At 50.0% G+C, this 20,482-nt stretch overlaps 1 long non-coding RNA gene across 1 annotated transcript; it reads left to right on the forward strand.

Annotated features, from left to right (window-relative positions):
• Positions 1–4,168: 4,168 nt before the first annotated feature.
• On the forward strand, positions 4,169–20,223 carry LOC105875705 (uncharacterized). The gene is made up of 3 exons (XR_012912522.1): positions 4,169–4,787; positions 6,634–6,968; positions 19,728–20,223. It is a non-coding gene; the product is annotated as an uncharacterized LOC105875705 (long non-coding RNA).
• The last annotated feature ends 259 nt before the right edge of the window (positions 20,224–20,482 follow it).

The raw sequence follows: 20,482 nt of genomic DNA on the forward strand, positions 1-20,482 counted from the left end.
CTGCCCTACCCGAGGTGTGAAACACTTAGCACTCAACAAACCCTCTTTCGAGGAGCTGTTACCATAAACAATGTGATTAAATACAACCAGGGATATGGAAGGAACTGAGCAGAGCCGGGGAAGGAGCACAGGGATTGGGTTGACGCAGAGCACGGGGAGTTTCTGCTCAGCCACTTCCGAGACAGCGCTCCTCACGGTTGAGCATGAGTTTTCTTCTCTCTCCTTCAATTCAGAAAACAACGATGACAAACATATTTTGATACGTGGATTTATTATGCTAGGTCAAATCTAAGCTCACTTTGCCTTTAGAGTGAAAATGAGACAGGGCACAGGAGACTGGGTGTCACGGTGAGTTCCGGAGAAGTCCGGCGAGTCCCCGTGGCGCTGTCTGTGGGTGAGGCCTCCTGCAGGTTTCTGTCACGCACGTTTTGTGACACTGATGAGGAATGAAGCCACAGACCTCATGAAGCATTCCACTTACTCAGTTCTATGTGGAAGTCAGTGGCGTGTTTATTATTTGGTTGAGGGGACCAGGAGACAGGGAGGTCAGCTGCCATCCAAAGACCTAGCCGGGATGAGTGTTTATCTCCCCACAAATACCTTATATGCAAGCGATGCTTTTTTATAGCAGAGGAATACATTTACACTTCAGCTTTTTAACACACTGGTTCTCTCTGAAAATTCATCTCCATAAAAGAGGAAGGGTGTGTATAATTGATTAAAAGGTGTTCAGAGCCGCCACTCTCATTCTGAAGGCCTGCCAGGGCGGCCCGCCCGGGCTCACCCCCACGGCTGGCCTGGAAAACACGCCTCCCCTGGTCTCCACCAGCCCTCCTGCCACGGGCTGCCTGGGCCACGGACGATTTCATCACATGCCCAGCGAGAAATCGCAATTTGCTAACATTCAGTTCTTTTGTGCCACTTCCAAGTTTCACATTAAGCAGTTTGCACTTCGGAAAGCATTATTGGGTTTACGTTTCTGGAAGTGTTTTTCATTATTCATATTTAAATTATGTCCCTTTGAGGAGGAGATAAAGGCTGGGCATTTTTATCAAGAGACAAATAATGGAGGTAGTGAAAAATCTCAGCCCTTCATTATGGAAGGTATAAAGCGCTCCAACAGGAACCAGGTGCTTAAATAGCATGAGGCTCGAGTAAAGCACGTGAATGATGGCAGTGGCTGGAAGGGTTAAATATAAGGAACTGATTATCGTAAAACTTTCTTATTTAAGCAGTCTGCACAGATGACGGGCTTTGAGTGTGAGTCCATTTACCAGGCCTCTAAGAAAGTCACCTTTCCCAGGTGCGCTGGACTCACGAGCACATGGCCTGTCACCTGCCGGACAGTGACCCAAACCCAGCACTCGTCAGGGGAATTAAGATTTTCCTTCCTCGGAATCACTCCCCTGGGGAAAGAAACCTAATGCCAGGCAATAGCACCATTACTGAGAAGGTATTTCCACGTTGGAGAGTATTTAATAAGAAATGAAAGCATCACTTTTGTTTTTGAGCCTTATAAATGTGGTAACTCAGAAGAAATTCCTTTTCAAGGGTAAATGTTAAAAGTAGTTGAGTTTGTGACCACAAAAATAAATGAAAATTGCAGTGTGAAAAATCCATTCTGTGAGCTTCGTGCTGGGTCAGTGGACAGGTTGAGACTCCGAGGTGATGACTCGAGTCTGGCGTGGAACTGTCCCAGTGGCAGGTGGCTTTGTCTGGTGCTCAGCAGGTCCCAGGCAGCCGCCCTGGGGCAGGGGCCTTGCACCTGCAGACTGTGTTTAAAATCTGTGGTTTAAAATCCGATTCTGGGCCGGGCGCGGTGGCTCTTACCTGTAATCCTACCACTCTGGGAGGCCGAGGCTGGAGGATCGTTTGAGCTCAGGAGTTCGAGACCAGCCTAAGCAAGAGTGAGACCCCATCTCTACTAAAAATAGAAAGAAATTAATTGGCAAACTAAAAATATATAGAAAAAATTAGCCAGGCATGGTGGCGCATGCCTGTAGTCCCAGCTACTCGGGAGGCTGAGGCGGGAGGATCGCTTAAGCCCAGGAGTTTGAGGTTGCTGTGAGCTAGGCTGACGCCACGGCACTCTAGCCCGGGCAACAGACTGAGACTCTGTCTCAAAAAATAAAATAAAATAAAATCCGATTCCACCCGGGGGTGCTGGCTGAGAGGCTGGGCTCCTAAGCAGCTCCCAGGTGGGGGGCAGAATGTTCTAGGGCTTATGAACAATGTTGCTTGTAAACCCGTGAGCTCCCCCAGGAGTGTCCTCCAGCCATCCCATTCTTGAAATGTGGAAACCAAGGCTCAGAGTGGAGAAGGAGCCCCCCAGGAGTGGTGGCCGCCCTCTCAAAAGGTAAGTTCAACTCGAACCTGCGCCTGTGACCCTCTTTGCAAAGGAGATCTTTGCAGATGTGACTAAGGATCCCAGCGTGAGATGACGCTGGATCCCCGAAAGACACGTGGTGGGGGGCCGTGTGCAGGAGGAGGAGGGACCCCCCTGGCGAGCCCCCTACAGCCTCAGAGGGAGCACCCCGCACTCCGACTCTGAACTTGACCTCTGAACCCTGGAGCACGCCCGTGCGCCGACTCTGGCGCGCGCAGGTGGCTGTGATGTCCACGCCGCCTTGGCAGAGCCGCCCCCCGAGCCGCACTGGAGGAGCAGGCCCCCGCTGCCTGTCCCGCCACCGCACGACTCCGTGCGGGAGCAGCCGGGAGCCTTCGTCCGCGGGGACCCGGCCCCGCCCTCCGCTTCGCCCAGCGGTGTGGACGCCAGCGGTCGGGTCGGCCGGGCCCTGTGGGGGCCGGAGGGGAGGGTTTACCTTTGCTCGTGAGCAGCCTCGCGCGGAGATTCCCGAGAGCAGAGCGCGCCTTGGCTCCAACCGTGTGGAGGGCCTGAGAGCGCGCCTTGGCTCCGCAGCGCCGCGCCGCGTGGCGGGAACCGTGTGGAGGGCAGCGTCGGAGACGGGAACGCGCAGAAGCGAGGCGACAGCGGCTCCGCCCTTGCCGCCGGCGCCCGCAGTGCGCGGTGGTGCGGACGGCAGGCCGGGGCGCCGCCAGCCGCAGCAGGGGAGGTCCCTGCGCCCTTCTAGAAATTGTCTGTGGCTCTGGGGTGTGAGGTCTCCTGGGCATCACGGCCTCCAGCCACGATCGCAAAGGGCTCAGCGCACATCCGGGCCCTCGCCTCAGAGCGCGCCTGGACTTCACCTCAGAGCACATCCGGGCCCTCGCCTCAGAGCGCGCCTGGACTTCGCCTCAGAGCACATCCGGGCCCTCGCCTCAGAGCGCGCCTGGACTTCGCCTCAGAGCACATCCGGGCCCTCGCCTCAGAGCGCGCCTGGACTTCGCCTCAGAGCACATCCGGGCCCTCGCCTCAGAGCGCGCCTGGACTTCGCCTCAGAGCACATCCGGGCCCTCGCCTCAGAGCACGCCTGGACTTCGCCTCAGAGCACATCCGGGACCTCACCTCAGAGCGCACCTGGACTTCACCTCAGCGCACATCTGGGCCCTTAGAGCGCACCTGGACTTCACCTCAGAGCACATCCGGGGCCTCACCTTAGAGCGCATTGGGGCCCTCAGAGCGCACCTGGACTTTACCTCAGACCACATCCGGGACCTCAGAGCACACCTGGGACCTCAGAGCACACCTGGACTTCACCTCAGAGCACACCTGGACTTCACCTCAGAGCACATCTGGACTTCACCTCAGAGCACATCTGGGACCTCAGCTCAGAGCACATCCAGGCCCTCAGAGCACACCTGGGACCTCAGAGCACACCGGGTCCTCAGAGCTCACTGGGATCTCGCCTCAGTGCTCACCAGGACCTCAGAGCTCACCGGACCTCAGAGCTCACCTGGGTGTCAGAGCTCACCAAGACCTCGCCTCAGAGCTCGCTGGGACCTCAGAGCGCACCGGGGCCTGGGAGCTCACCGAGCGGCTGCGCTCTGCCTGGCGAATGCCGGGCGCCATAAGGCACCCGGGTCCTGCAGAAAGGACTCTGTGACTTAGAGCTTCTTGGGCCTCTAGCCCCATCTGTGCTGCAAAGCTGAGGACATCCCATCGGCCGATGCGAGTCACACTGCCAAGTGCCCTGTGACTCCTGCCTCACGACATCGTCATCGCAGTAACCCCTCGAGGCAGATGTGTCATAATGCCCATTTCACACAGGTGCACACCTCGGCTCGGGGAGGTTAACCGCCGCCCAGCTTCTCAGCCGGCCAGGGGAGGCTTCAGGGTTAGCCCGTCCCGGCTGACTGCTGAGCCCGGGGTCCACCCTGCACACCGAGCCCGCCCAAAGTTTGTGTCAACATGTGTGGTGCCCATGTGACTGTCCCCAGGGCCAGCGTGGCCTCCGTGGCCTTGATTACGACCTTTCCATGCTGCCTGGCTTGGTCCACAACAGGCTCCCGGCGAATATTTACGGATGACAATTCAGTAAGTGGCAGGTGAGAAAACATTCTTGTTAGTGACGTAAACAGACAAGGGCCGGTCACCGTGGCTTAGGCCAGAGGTGCTCTGTGGGACTCACCGTCCAGCTGACCACCTCCCTCGACGCTGGCTCCACGCACCACGGGACCTGCTGCAGCCGTGGGACCGGCGTGGGGACCCGGCCCAGGAATCTGCACTGAACGAACGCAGTCCCCAGCAACTCTGAGACCACTGCCTCTTTTCATCGTCATCCTCCCGGAGGTAGAGGGTGACCGTGTGGCCACTAGGGACGGAATTACACCCGGTGCGTTTGCAAAATCAGAGCCTGGGGACCGAGGAGGCACCAGACTTCCAGGAGGTGAGTGAGCGCCGTGGGGATAGAAGGTTCCTTCGTGTGAGAGAGCGCTTAGCTGAGCTGGGAGGGGAGCAGGTGCAAACTGGCCGGGGGTGGGTGGAGCAGGGGCTTCCCCAGGCGGTCCGGCAGCTCCAGGGTGGCCCCCCTAGGGCCGTCCTCCCTGTGAGGAGGTGACAGTGGCGGACAGATAACCCCTCCAAGGTAATAGACCACAAGTGTTGCAGTGCAGACAGAAGGATGACATGCTGCTGCCATTGGTTGGTAGGGGGCTTTTCGGGAAGACGAGCACTAAGAGCAGAAGGTTAAATTATTTCAAACAATGGAAAAGGGGAGGAAAAGAAACAGAAAGACAGGTAGCACAGCGCGGGCCAGTAACTGGAACGGCAGCCTCTGAGAGTGGGCGGCCTCGCGTCATGTGCTATTTTCCTGGAATTTAAAGCAAAGTGGGGGGGGCAACATACAGGTAAATTTGGGGGGGGGGTCTGATGTCACACTCACTGGGACAGAATGCTCAGGGGAATTTCCCACGTTGGATATGGAAACCTGGCCACTCCCGTGGTGTCCGGTGGGGGCCTGTGCGTCTGTGGGCGGGGATGGGGGCTGAGGCAGGGAGAGGTGCCAGACACTCTGCGTATGCACCTGGCTCCTTTCTGCTGCGTCACCGATGGCACCTCCACCTCCCCCAGTCACTGTGCGCCGTCCCGACAGCCCTGCAGCCCGTGTCTGACGCCAAGAGAGCCGCAAGATGAGTCTTCAAAGCTCGGGGTTTAGTCTCTGCTCCCATGGGCCTGACTGCAGATCCTTGGATGCCAGTCCCCTGGGGTCCCGGTCTGGGGTGTGGGCTCTCTGCTGGCGTGTCCGTGGGCCTCAGGGACTTGCACCGCACGGGAACTCCGTGTGGACAGCGGCCACCGGCTCCTGCAATTCTGGTCTGGCACGAGAACTGAGAAAACGCCCACTGAGCCACTCTGCTGACAGAGCACAGATCCTTCCTCCCCGCCGGGAGAGTCCCAGGTTTGGTGGCCTGGAGCCCCCCTCTTTATTTCCCACTGGCAGAACCAATTCAGAGGCCCCCCAGCTGCACACTCAAGCCCACGAAAGAAGTCCCTGGAAGTTGGAGAACCCAGCTGTCCACTGTCCTCCAAGCAAACTGCTTTGCTCCTCTCTTGTCTTCTGTCCCAGTTAGTTTTCTGCCCATTCCCATGTCTGTAAATGCGATAATAGGACGTCAGAACACTGTTTTGAGCATTGACTGAGAACAGTCGAGTTCGGGTTAAGGAATAAGACTCAGGTTTGTTGAGTCTGATGGCAGAGGGGCTTTCTGCTGTGTTTCCATGATTGTGACCCAGATTCCTTGCTTTCAATGCCTCAGAAAGATCATAGAGATGGGCAACCATTTGCATGCAAAAATATCCTATTTTATTCTTAATTTCATTTAAAAATCAGTTTACTTTGATAAAGTCTGAAATAATGATTATGTGATGAATATAAGCAAGTTTTAAGTTATTAAAAAGTGTATATTTTCTATGGAAAGCCATCGTAAAGCAGCTGGGAGGTGAGACCTTTCGTTCTTCCAACCCTCCATTCCACTCTCTTCTCATTTTCCTGTGGACGTTTGAGCGAGAATTTCCCAGGGAGCCTGGGAAGCATGTGGTGGCCTCAGTGTGACCGTCCCACACCCCAGGCTGGAGGGCTCTGTGTTCCTGAGTTAGTCATGAGAGAAGGGACACAGCGTGGCTTCCCTGTTCCTGGTGCCCGATTGGAGAAGTGATCCATATTTTGTTTAAAGAAACTATACATTTCCTGCTAATTTTATGTTTTGTTTTTCCCTCTGTGTCTGTCTTTCCAGAGCCTCCAGGTAGATATTGGAAATGGGGCCGCGGGGACCCATTTGAGGCCGGTTCATCAGAGCGGGCACCTGCCGAGGGCCTCATCCACACTGCGGGACCATGAGTCTGCACAACACACGTGACAAAAAGTCCCAAATCCCCACGAGCAGGCCATTCCTGCACACCCCACTATGTGCCTTCTTTACTTGAGACTCTGCTTCTGTGGAGCCCACTCCTCCCTGAGAACAGACACTCGGACAAAAATAAAACAGCACTTCATCCGAAGGATGAGCCGTCCTGTGCTGCAAGGTCCACCTGCAGCACTGCCCGCAGCGAGGCCAGCAGGAAGCCACAGGTGAGTCCGGCACAGTGCACCGGGTCGGTGCAGGGTGCCGTAACGCCACAGTTCCAAAATAGTCTGTGCAACATGCCTTTGTTTAGTTTTAAAATATTCATCCATCTTCTAGAGAGGGAGAGAAGTACACAAAAAGTCAATAATGACACTCTTCCGGGTGACATTTTGTGTTTGTCTTTTAACATGTCCTTCTGAGATAATCACAGACTCGTAGCAGTTGTAAGAAATAATGCAGATGGATCCCATGTGCCCATCACCTGGTTTCTCCCAATGGCAACCTCTTTCAAAATCATAGGAAATTCTCGTTCAAACGTCCACAGGAGAGATGAGAAGAGAGTGGAATGGAGGGTTGGAAGAACGAAAGGTCTCACCTCCCAGCTGCTTTACGATGGCTTTCCATAGAAAATATACAGTATCAGTGGGATTCAGACGTCACGGGTTTCTCTTGCACTCCTTTGTGTGTGAGGCTGTGCTTACTTCTGTGTGGTCCCATCACATGTGTAGATTCCTGTGACCACACATGGGGAAGACACAGGACAGTCCAACCATGATCTCCTGTGCTGCTCTTTTAGGACCAAGCCCACCTCCCTCCCTCCCTCTTCCCTGGCAACCACTAACCTGGTCTTCATCTCCAATTGTGGCATTTCAAGAATGCTTTACATGTATGTAGAATCATAAGTATGTAACCCTCTGGGATTTTCACTTTTGACTCAGCCTAAATCCCTGGAGATCCACCCAGGCTGTTGCACGCATCAGTAATTTGTACGTTTGCATTGCAGCCAAGTACTCCACAGTATGGAGCCAGGTACTCATACTTTGTTTAACCATTCACCCCCCCGAAGGGCATTTGGGTTGTCTTCAGTTTGGAACTACTATGACTAAAGTGTCTTTGAACATTGATGGGCAGGTTTCTGTGTGGCTGTTAAGTTTTCCTTCTCTGAGAGTGTCACTGCTGGGTCATGTGACTGTGTATACTTACTGTCACACAGAATGAAAATTCCGTTTTGAGCGTGGCTTTCCCATTTTACATTCCCACCAGCAGTGTATCAGTGATCCAGCTTCTCCACACCCTCCCCAGCATCGGATGTTATCCTTGCATTTTTTAAAATCTCATCCCTCTGACAGCTACGCGGCAGCGTCTCGTGGTGGCGTTTCCCTGGCGCCTGCGAGGTCGAGCATCATTTCACGGGCTCCCGGGTCACCTGGACGTCCCCTCCAGTGGAATGCCCCTTTGTGCCTTTGACCATTTTCTACTGGATTTTTCTCTTTACTCTTGAGTTTTGAGAGTTATTTGCATATTCTGGATATGATTCCTCTGTTAGACGTGCGGTTTGCAGAGATTTCTCCCAGTCCGTAGCTTGGCCCCTGACCCTCCTCACAGAATCTTTCTCACATCACAAGTTCTAACTTCTGTCGAGGTCCAGCATGTCCTTTTCTGGACGTGGCTCTTGGTGTCAAGTCTAAAAACTGTTCATCCAGCCTAGATCCTGAGGGTTTTCTTCTGCTTTTTTTTTGTTGTTGTTGTTGTTGTTGGTGGTGGTGATGGTGTTGTGTTTTTTTTCCCCATTCTAAAAGTCTTAGAGTTTCATATCCATCTTGTTAGCTTTTGTATAAGGTGTGGGGTTTGGGTTGAGGCTTGCTTTTTGTCTACAGAGTCCAGTTGTTCTGGCACCATTTGTCAGCAAGGTCCTTCCTCCATGGAATTTTTCTTGTGCCTTTTTTTAAAACCCCCTGGGACATATGTGTGTGGGGGCTTCTATTTCCGGCTTCTCCATTCGGTTCCATTGATCTATGTGCCTACCGCTCCCTCAAACCACACTGCCGTGATTACCGCAGCTTCATAGTAAGTCTGAAAGTCAGAGAGAGTGATTCCTCCCACTTTGTTCTTCTTTTTCAAGATTGTTTTAGCTATTCTAGGCTCTGCATTTCATGTTTTTTAAATGACGAAAAGCTTTTACTAGCATGAAAAAGGTGTTAGGAAAAATTAAAGAAAATAGTTTTATATTAAAAAAAAAAGTCTTCAGTGTGTAGTGGGTAGTGGTATTGCTGGGAAGCGAGGGGAGTGCTTGGATGACAGGAAGGATGGCGGCGCAGCTCTGAGAGGTGGGCTGGCGTCTGCTCTCCCGTCCAGGGCCAGGCTGGGCGAGCCCCGGTGGAGGGGACTCGGGGCCAATCTTGGGCCCGCAGAAATGGACATGGAGACTTGGAGATTCTGGCCTGAAGTCCGGACCCTGGAACACAGTATCCTCAGAGAGGAAACTAGGTGAACAAAGCTCGCATCATGGAAGGAGGTGCTGTGGAGACTTGCTGGGCTGGTGTTGGCCCCAGACGGAGTGAACCCCTGAGAATGCCCAGCCCTAGTCATCATCAGCTATGTGGATGTGGAGTTAGTGTATTATTTTCTTAGTAATTTTTAAATTTACATTATCTGTCTAGTTCTGTCTCCTGTTCAATTTTTAATATTGGTAATAATTTTAGATATTTTTATTATTTATTTCTCTGTTGACTTTTTTTTTGAGACAGGATCTTTCTCTGTTGCCCCAGCTAGAGTGCAGTGGTGTCATCATAGCTCACTGCAGCCTCAAACTCCTGGGCTCAAGTGATCTTCCTCCCTCAGCCTCCTGAGTAGCAGGGACTTCAGGCATGTGCCACCATGCCTGGCTAAATTTTCTATTTTTAATAGAGATGGGGTCTTACTGTTGCTCAGGCTGGTCTCAAATTCCTGAGCTCAAGCAACCCTCCCACCTCTGCCTCCAAAGAGTGCTGGGATTACAGGTGTGAGCCACCACACCAGGTTAGATCTTACTTTCTTTTCATATAACAGCAAAGTTTGGGTTTTTGTAAAATTTATCTTTCTTGAAATCTTAAGAAATGGAAGAATACCTAGACAAATATCTATTAATACAAAATAAATCAAAAAGACATGCAAAGTGAAGATTGCACTGCAGTGAAATACAGTTTCACATCCTCGTCGCCAACGGAGAGCTGTCAGCAGGGGACCGCTTTGGCCAGGCTGGTGGCAGATGAAGTGGAACGACCCCTTTGGAGATAAGTTCGTGCCACTGGTAAGCCAGGAGAACCTGCCTTGTGACTCAGCAATTTTATTCCTGGGCATATACTAAGAGGACCACTTGCTCATGTGGAGCAGGAGACTGCCAGCCGTGTGCATGGCCACATTGCTTGTAACAGCAGAAAACCACGACAACCCAGATGTCCACAAGCAGCAAAGTTAACAGATGAGGCTGTGGCGTCCACAGTGCAGATGAGCAGCTGCAGCTAGCTACACCAGTGACGCGGGCGCCCGCCAGGAGGAGAGACAGCTGATGACAGTAGGTTGGATACAGAGTGAATGATGGCAGTGTGGTTTTTGAAATGGAAAGTTCGATGACATGCAAGGCTACTCGAACATGGAGGGGACTCATCTAGACATGGGTTAAAAAATAAAAGAAGATAATAAGAAACACAAATTTTAGACTGGTGGTTCCTTCTGGGAGGAGGGGCTGAGGTCACAGAGCGGCACGCAGGGAGTTTCAGACGAGGCCCGATTTCTTAAGATGGGCCGGTGCTGTGGGTATTTCATTCCTGTTACTACTACTATTATTAAATACTAGGTAAGCTGTGCCTATATAGCACACACACCCTTAAACAAGGAGAGGAAATAAAGTCTTCTCCTCTCTCAGTGGAAGAGCCCAGAGCATGGTGAGCCAGTGGGCTTCTCCATGGACTGAGTTTGCACTGGGACTCCCGTACATAAAGAAATTTATTATAAAGAATCGACTCACATGATTTTGGAGCCTGGGAAATTCCACAGTCTGCCTTGTGCATCTAGAGACCCGGAGAAAAGGGATGTCGGTGCTCATCTGAATCTGAAGGCCTGAGAACCAGGGCCACTGGTGGGGGAATGTCAGTTCAGTGGCAGGAGAGGATGGACACCCCCTGCTCAGCATTCAGGCAGAGAGGGCAAGTTTTCCCTCCCCTGCCTTTTTGTCCTTTAGGCCTTCGAGGGACCCTGTGTCGCTGAGCCACCCTGGGGAGAGCCTGGACCTCACTCAGTCTGCTGATTCAAATGCGAGTCTCATCTGGAAACCCCCTCTCACACACACATACACACACTCAGAAATGTTTAACCCATTATCTGGGCACACTGTGGCCTCGTCAAGTTGACACATGAATCCAACCATTGCAAGTATTATTCAAGCTCAGACTAAATTCATGTCACGATCGTTTATTCAACAAATATGTTTTGAATGTCCACTGTGCACATGGCACTGGGCTAGATGGTGGGATATAGGATGGACCAAACTGGCGTGGTTCTTACAATCGCGAGGCTTTCTGTCTGGTGACGTCAACCTTGGATGGCCACACTGACGGCCATGTTCCTGCTAAGGTCAGGGTTGAGGCGGTGGTGTGGTTGTTCTTGCCACTTCCACTCAGTGCCATTCTGATTGTCCTGGCCAGTGCACCCAGGTGAGAGAGAGACAGACAAGGTGCGCAGGGAGAAAATAAGGAAGTAAAACTCTTGCTATGAGCAGTTGACTGGAGTGGGAACATCAAAAAAGTGTGGAGTCTACAAAAACAACTAGAACTAATAAATGAATTTAATAAGAGCCCAGTGTACAAGGTCAATGTGGTAGCTTGTTCCAAGATTCTCCCATCATTATTTTTTCCTGCCTGTGTGTGTGACATTGCTCCATTGAGAGGTGAAGTCTGTTGCTCCCAAACCGTTGGGTCTGGGCTGGCCTTAGTGATTTGCTTTACCAATAAAATGAGGTAGTGACGGTATCCTGGGACGGCTGAGGATGGATGACAGGGAGAACGTTCTGGCTGCGGGATTAGGCACCATGTAAAACGTCCAGTACTCTGAGGCCATCATGCTGTGAGAAGCCCACCTCACATGGGAAGACGTTAGAGGGTGAGATGGTATGGGGGGAAGAGAGAGAGAGACAGAGACAGAGACAGAAACAGAAGGGAGTGAGGAAGCCTGTATTGCTGAGATGACGCACCCAGTGAAGCCCTCCTGGATCTGCGATATATGAACACAACAGCATGCGTGAAATGCAGTGGCTGTTCTAGGCCACTAGGTTTGGGGCAACAGTGCTCGAAGTCACTTGTGGCTAGTGGCTGCCACGTTGGGTAGCCCCGTTCCAGAAGAAAACACCATAGAACATCTTCAGGACGATGGGTAGGCAGATTCTTTCAAACGGGACACAGAAAGCACTGACCATAAAAGAAAAAGCTGATAGTTTTTATTTCATCAACATGAAAAAAATGTACTTAATAAGTGATATCATTAAGAAAATAAATAAGCAAGTCACAAAGAGAGAAAAAACCACTTGTAATCCATACGTCTCTCGTGAAGGACTCATATCCAGGCTATGTAAAGAACGCTCACAAATCAACAATCAAATGAAAAAAAACCCAATAAAAACAGGCAAAAATGTTTAATAGACACTTCACAGAAGTAGCTATAAATGGCGAATGAGCACAGGAAAGGTGCTCCTTTGTCATTAGGAAAATGCAAATTAAAACCATAATGAAGATACCACGTCACATCCAGTAGAGCGGCTAACGCAAAAAGACTGCGATAAACTCTGGAGAGGACATGGGCAAATGGGACGGACTCTCGTGCACGGCTGGTACGCGTGCAAAGCCACACAGCCCCTGAGAGACGCACTTGGCAGTTTCTTGGAAAGTTAGACGTATGTCTAAGCTTTGACGCAGCAATTCCACTTTTAGGTTTTTACCCAAGAAAAGTGAAAACTTACGTCCACACAATAACTTCAATGACAATTTCCATGGCAGTCTTATTTATAATAGCAGGGACTAGAAATGACTGCATGTTCATTGTCTGGAGAACGTAGGCACAGATTCTGCGTATGCACGCAGTGGGTGCTACTCACGATGAAAGGAGTCTCCTAGCGCGAGCGGCATCATCGATAAAGCCGGACATGAAAGAACGCATGCTTGTGTGGGTCTGTTTATATGAAATTCAAAAACAGACGAAACTGATCTGTGGTGACAGATATCAGACTAGTAGCTGCTTCTAAGGGTGGTGCTTTCCAGGAAAGAGGCATGCGGGGACTTTCTGGGTGATGAAAGCATTCTATGGCTTGTTCGTGGGGGTGGCTTTATGGGCGTAGACTGTTGTCAAAGGTATTGAACTGAGTACTTAAGACCAGCATGTATTAAAGCATGTAAATGATACTACAATTAAAATAATAGTCACACAAGTGAGTGTACACTTGCAAAATGTGAGGAAAGGGACAAGGCTCTGTGAGGTCCCTAGCAGAGGGGTCCGGCCCCGTGTGCCCCGAGCAGATGGGGTCTGCGCTGAGATGTAGGAGAAGGTTAGGCGTTAACTTAGGGAAGTGGGGTGGGGGTTCCAAGCAGAGGGCATAACACGTCTTACGTCCTAGCCAGGGAAGCACTGGTGTGTTGGGGGTGTATAAGGACGCCAGCTGGGCTGGCTTTGCATAGGGTCTTGGTGATGGTCCTTTTCTTAGGAGCAGATGAAAGGCACAAGAAAGGTGTGCTGAGATTTGTGTTTTTGCAAGATCCTCCTGGCCACTGAGAGACCAGTGCTGGGAGGAGGGTTGAGTGGAGATGGGGAACCCCTCAGCAAGGGGGGGTCCTGAGTTGCCAATGTGAGAAGTGATGGTTTTGCATGGGCCCTGCTGGAGAGAGCCCAAAGGGGACGTGTGTAGAGACACCCATGCTGTGCTGTCATGGAGGCAGTGCTGTCATGGAGGGAGGGAGGGAGGCAGGCAGTGAGAAGTTGGGATGACTTTGGGTTTCTGACCTGTAGGAAGAACAGCGATGCTTTTCACAGACAGAGGAAACACGTAGAGGACCAGGTTAGGAAGAAAAACATGAGGACTAACTCCCTACGAGCAAAGCAAAGTAGATGGTAGAGGGCAGTTTTTAGGCTCTGTGGCCATCCTGTTTAGCTAATGTGAGAAAAGAATGGCTGCATTTCCCCAAATTTTAGAGTTGTTATTATTACCAGTTTTACCTGATTGAAGAGTTGACATTGTGTCAACTCTTTTGTCAACATTTTGTCAATGAACTCTTTTACATGTATGTTTAAAAATGCATTTATATGTAGTTGTGAAATTACACAGTGAGATCCAATGCGCCCTTCCCCCAGTTCCTCCTCCCCACAGGGGCAATGGCTCGCATGACTCTAGCACAGGATCACATCCAGGACAGCCACGTGGGTACACTGCAGTCTCTTACATTGCCACGGTGTTACTTGCATTCACTCATGTGTGTGTGTGGTTAGTTCTATGCAGTTTAATTCGTTATGTTTTTAAATGTTCTATCTCTATTTGAGTGTTACTTTTTTCTGATAATTTTACCAATTAAGGGAAAGGCAATTGGCAATGGAATTGAACACTCATATACACTTTCTCATTAAATTAATGATGTGGTGCCCATCCATTGATCTATTATAAAACTTGAAATTTCTTAATTGAAATGAGGACTGAGAGGGAAAAAAAATGAAAAATCCACCATAAAAGCTAATGGTATGAATGGATTTCTAACGTCCAAATTATTTGGAGCTATAACTAACGGAAATGTGGAACCATGAACCTTTCGTCCTGGATATAGAGCCACCATGAAAATGGATTCTCTCCACTGTAACATTAGTGCCCAAATTTACTGTCTCAGCCAAGTCAGCAAAGTCGTTAACACCGGTAATGTCAGGCGCACAGGGACGTGCAAGGGCCACTCAGTCCCTGTTATTCCAAGGACAATACTTTTCTCTGTGGACAAAATCCTAAAATACAATACGTTCTCCTAGGAGAAAAATTAAGTGATAATGATGATGATGAGTGTCTACCTGTACTCACTAGACCCTGAGCGCTCTACACAAGGAATCTTATGTAATATCAACACAATCTTACAAGGTATGTTATCGCATGCCTGTGTTACAGTGTAGCTGGGACTACAGGCATGTGCCACCATGCCTGGCTAATTTTTAAATTTTTTGTAGTGATGAGGTCTTGCTATGCTGCCCAGGCTGATGTTGAATTCCTGTCCTCAAGCAATCCTCCCACCTCAGCCAACCAAAGTGCTGGGATTACAGGCATGAGCCACTGTGCCTGGGTTATCTATTTTGATATATATCACATTATAAATTAAAATTGTGGCATTTAAAAATATGTATTTATTTGAAAATAACAATGAAAAACCCTGTGGAGATTAACCTAAATAACATTTTTCCATGAAAATACAGGCTTATTTTCCAAGACAAAACAAAATGAAGACATGTACTCAAGGGTTGGGAAGTAATAAAATTAACGTTAGTTACTGCTTCATCTGGGACATGTGGAAATGACACTGGCCTTTCTTTTTAGACACACCGTGTGCACCTGCAAAGGTGTGCTGCGGCCAGCAGCTGCACTGTCAGTGCAGACACCAATACAATGAGAAGACAAGTAAATAAAATCTTAGTAACAGCAGCTATGCAAATAGTTTCGACTCTGGGGTCTGTGCATCACCTTTGAGAAGCATCTTTGAGAACTGCTGACCTAAAGTGATGAAGTCCAAGCTGTGAAATGAAACCCGAGATATTTCTGACCTCACCCTCTTGACTCACTAGCCACAATTCCGTCTCCCCTTGCTTTACCCAGGACCATGGTCCTGTGTGCTGCCCTGTGCCATCACCCATCCCTCTGTCTTCCTGAGGGTGGCTGTTTACTCCTGGAACAGCCTCCAACCCCACACCTGGCTCCTCTTCCACATCCTCTAAGATTCAATCCAAGCAGCACCTCATTTCCCCGTTAATTATTGCTGTGTAGCAAACTGCTCTGTCTTCGCAGCTGTAGGTGATGCCAACCATTTATTTTGCTCCTGAATATATTAATACCATTTGGGAAGGACTTGGAGAGGATGGACAGCTCATCCCTGCTCCACACCATATCAGCTGGAGGATGCATTTCAGGACAGCCCATGCTCATGCAGGTGAGCCGGTGCTCGCTGCTGGTCCGGCCACCGGGGCTACCACAGGTGGCTTGGGCTTCCTCACAGCATGGCAGCTGGGCTCCAAGAGGGGCGCGTCAAGAGAAGTGGGTAGAGGTGTCATCCCCTTCTCTGGCCCGGCCCCTGGCGTCCTCTGTTGTTAGCAGTCTACCCAGGTTCAAAGACGGGGAATGCAAGCCCACCCACTGTTGGGAGGAGCCTCAAATCCACCTGCAAGAATAGCCTGTGAAGAAATCATTGCAGACATTTCTGGAAAGTGCCATCTGCCAACACCTCCAGGAAGCCTCACCCACCCCCACAACCTTGTGACGGCACCCCTCTATGCTCCTGGGAGGCCCAGGGCACATCTTTGTGTGACATCCACCAAATCGGCTCTGCAGGTCACTTCCTCGCTCCTGTCCAACTCAATCCACCCCAGGACTAAGCCAGTTTATTTTAGGATTTACAAATAATCAACTCATCTTCAAGTCTCCACTTACCAGCACAGCAACTGGCAGAGCAGGTAAACAAGACATTTTTGATGAGCGAGTAAATACTTGAATAAATGAGTGAAGAACACCTTCCTTTTTCTTTTTAATTGTTTGACTTCAAGCAGGTTGCTCAAAGTCGATGGGCAGTTTCATCATCTGTAGAACAGAGAAAATAAGCCTAAATCCCAAGTGTGGCAAAGAATCAATGTCACAACCTATGAAAAAGGACATAGAACACAGAAGGCGCTCACTGAGTGTGACCCCAACTTGAGAAGGCAGTGATGGGAGGAGGTTTGATGAACACAAAAGGACTCTATGGGCTTCCTGGAGTGGGGAGACCAGGAATTGCACCTTAAATAAATAACAGAAGCTCTTCAAACAATAACCACCAAGATAGAGCAGAAACTACTTCATTTAAGATCTGAACAGGCTTTCCATAATTAGTTCACCACTTAGCTCCGTATTCCCATGTAGGCACGTAACTCATTATAAATAAATATTACCATGGAGATGCAATGATGATAATAATTTTAGAGTGTTTATTCTATCTGAATGCTTATTAGCTGTATGCATTTTGCCATTGTGTAGTGAAGCCCTAAGCCTTCTAATGAGCGAGCCGTCCAGTGTTTATATTCTGATTGCTATTGTTGTAGGCAGGATCTTGCAGACAGAGCTGGGCAACAGCGTGCAAGCTTGGGAATAGCTGCGGCCACGGTCCAGCTGACCCTTTTGTTTCAGTCTAAGAGTCAGAGGTTCTCAGGGGTACGCAAGGGCTAAATTATTTTCATAATAACAAGGGTTAGCGTAAGGGTTAGATGCATTTCTTACTCTCGATTTTAATGAGCACGGTGCAGTGTCCCAGTGGCCAGGTGAACTGGGATGACGCCATTGCTCTCATGGTTAAAAGCATGTGGACTTGCATGTTCTTGGGTTTTAAAACGTTCTCACCCACACAAGCAGAAACTCTTTGGGGTTCTTACTAATGTTAAGGGTGAAAAGGTTCTGAGACCAGGTGGCTTGGGCAGCGTGATCTGAGTCGTGTCCCCTACGTTCATGCCCAGAGAACGACCCCTCTCTCTCCCTGAAAGTGCTGCCGCAGACCAGGGGCTCCTTGGCTGGATTTATGAGACTGTGGGGAGAGAGATGGAGACAGGGAGAGAGATGGAGAAACAGAGATGAGAGATAGTGAGACGTGAGAAAGAAAGAGATGCCACCATGGGGTCTGAACCAGGTAGACCCCTTGACAAACCACTCTAAAGCTTCGTGGCTTAAAACAATTGTCTCAGAGGCCTAAAACTCTAATTCCTGATTCTGAGACGTGGCAGTTTGCTGGGCTCAGTCGAATGGCTCATGTGGTCTCTCCTGGGCCCTTTCTCCTGTGGTGCACTGTGTGGTCGCTTAAGCAACTCTGCTTCTAGGGTTTGCTGGTGTCTTAGTCTGCCGGTGTTGCTAGGAAGGAACACCTGAGGCTGGGTTATTGATGCAGAAAAGAGGTTTATTTGGTGCACGGTTCTGCAGGCTGTACAAGGAGCGTGGTCCAGCACTTCCTCCGAGGAGGCCACTTCTGGCTGTTTGCACTCCTGGTGGAAGGCGAATGGGGAGAGGTGCCAGGCTCTTTTCACTAACCAGCTCTGGCAGGAACTAGTGGGGTGAGAACTCACTCACTACCAGGAGGAGGCACTGAGCCATGCATGAGGGACCCCCTATGACCCAGACCCCAGACACCTCCCAGTTAGGCCCCACCTCCAACACTGGGGATCACATTTCAAGGTGAGATGTGTAGAGTCAAATATCCAAGCTGTAGCAGCAGGCGTTGGCCAGGATACCTCAGTTCTCCTCCACAGGGTCCCTCCTTCTGCGGGCCAGGCGCTGGCTCTTGTGGCTTGGAGTGTCTCAAGGCTTCCTGAGGCTCCTGAAGACCTGAGCGTGAAGCTGCTGCTGGTGCCAGCCAGCTGCAAGCCCAGTGTGTGCCCAAGGGCTGAGGACTCAGATTCTGCCTCTGTGACCGGCTCTGTGAACAAATTTTGACGACCTCTATATGCTTTTTTCACTAGTTCTCAAGTACTGAGCTAAGTACTTGACCTTTTGCATTGTTTCCCAGAAACGGTGGATTTTCTGCAAGACAAAGCAGTTGAGATTCCAGAGTCCCCTGGACTGAATTCCTGGGGCCACGACTCACCATGCCTTAGTAACTGTGCCCGTCGACCCTTGTTAATTTCCCTTATTAATGTCAACAAAACCTGCCAAAATGCACAGTAGCCCCTTGTTAATTTCCCATCTGTAAAAAAAAGCCAGACTCTCCTTCAGTCCAGAGATGGATTTGAGACTGCTTCTCCCGTTTGTTCTCCTGACAAGATGTCTTCTGTATTAAAATTTCCTTGCTTCCTTGGCAATCCTCATCGTCCCAATGATTGGCTGTCTGTGTGGTGAGTAACGGGACCTGGGCCAAAGTCCCCTTGCAGTTTTGATACCACTTCTCCATGGGAAGAAGTGCAAAGTCACGTTGCAAAGGATGTTGCCGACAGTGGAGCCATTTGTGCAAACGTCTCCCCCTGGACGTCTCTCTGCCGCGGGCACTCCGGCCCCTCCATTGTTCACCCAGGGCCCCAGCCTGTTCCACTCCCAAGGGTGCAAACCGATGGTCATATCCACTGATGACTGTCTTCCCTGTAGAGCAATTATTGGCAAAAACATCAGACTGCATCTTCAGAACATGAACTCTGTGCTTCTCATTTAAGTGGCGTTATTTGTAAGAAGCAGATGTTTCGAATTAGAAGCTATTTTTCTCTGAATCAGGGACAATTCAGGTTCCTTAGATTGCTCTCTGACACGTGCATTGTGATGACAGAATTTGGACATTCACCAGAAACGTGCACTTGTATGTTCTGATTTACGCCATCCGACAGGATGGTCCACAGAGTTGCGTGAGCGTTAAGTTCGACTCCCACCAGTCATTTTCAATTTATTTTTTTATAAATAAATGCAGCTGTAGAAGTCGTTAGGGAGATGGGAAACCTCCGAGCAGCAAGATAGTTCTTTTCTCAGCGACCAGTGGGGATTTAAAGGGAGTGTCCCTGTACCGGGTGACATTTCTTCTAAACCAGATGATAAAACTCCAAGTGCCACTGTGACATTGCCAGCCAGAGAACACAGACTCTTAGAGAAAAGAAAGAAAATTATTGAATTGTCTTTATTTTCACGCTTTTTAAAAAAAAACCACCAGGCTTTGGGTTTTAAAATCAGTGTTAGCATTTTTAAAGGTATCACATGGTCAGCTCACATCAAGCCTGTTTTCCAATTTCAGAATTATCGCGTGTCTAAACCCCAGCCCCAACCATTCAGCTCCACTGAGCACCCGGAGCTTCAGTGAGAGCAGCCTGCATGTCGATTGCTGGGTATCATTAGGAGATCCCATAAAGCTGTCCTGGAAACAAACCGCTCCTCAGATCTATAACTCAAAGGAAATTCCCCAAAGGATTTTAGCAGAAATTATGAGCCTGTTCGAAACCAGCATCATACCTGCACCTTCCAGAGGACTCTCCTGGCCTCACAAGTTGTGCTGAGATTAAGACTGATTAGCTGCATCAAGCTGTAAGTGGAATGAAGTATGCGTTTGCATTTTGAGGGAGCATCCGTTTGTGTTGCCACGTGTCTGGTCCGTGGCTGCCGCTGAGTTTATCACATCAGCATGGAATCCAGCAAGAGCTTGTTTCCGGCCGCCAGACTCATCATCGGCCACCCACTCGTGGAGATTTGGGACTGCCTCCCCTGGTTATGCCAATAAATCTGGGCGAATAGCTGCCTGATGTGTGATTGATTTCCCTACAGATGGATCCGAGCTGAGTTTTCAATGGTGGGTCTTAAGGGAGGGAACTCGGGGCAGAGTGTCACTGACACTGGGAGACTCGAGGGGTCGCTCCCTGTTTGTGCTGGAAACCCCACTGTCGGTGCTGAGTTCTGCTGGTGTGATATTCTAGTGAGAAGGAGGAGGAAAAGGAGTTTGTGAGGGGCTAGAGAAGTCTGGTCCTATCCAAGAGCAAGACCCTGCGGTGATGTGTC

Source organism: Microcebus murinus, chromosome 16, assembly GCF_040939455.1.
Source record: "Microcebus murinus isolate Inina chromosome 16, M.murinus_Inina_mat1.0, whole genome shotgun sequence".
NCBI lineage: Eukaryota > Metazoa > Chordata > Mammalia > Primates > Cheirogaleidae > Microcebus > Microcebus murinus.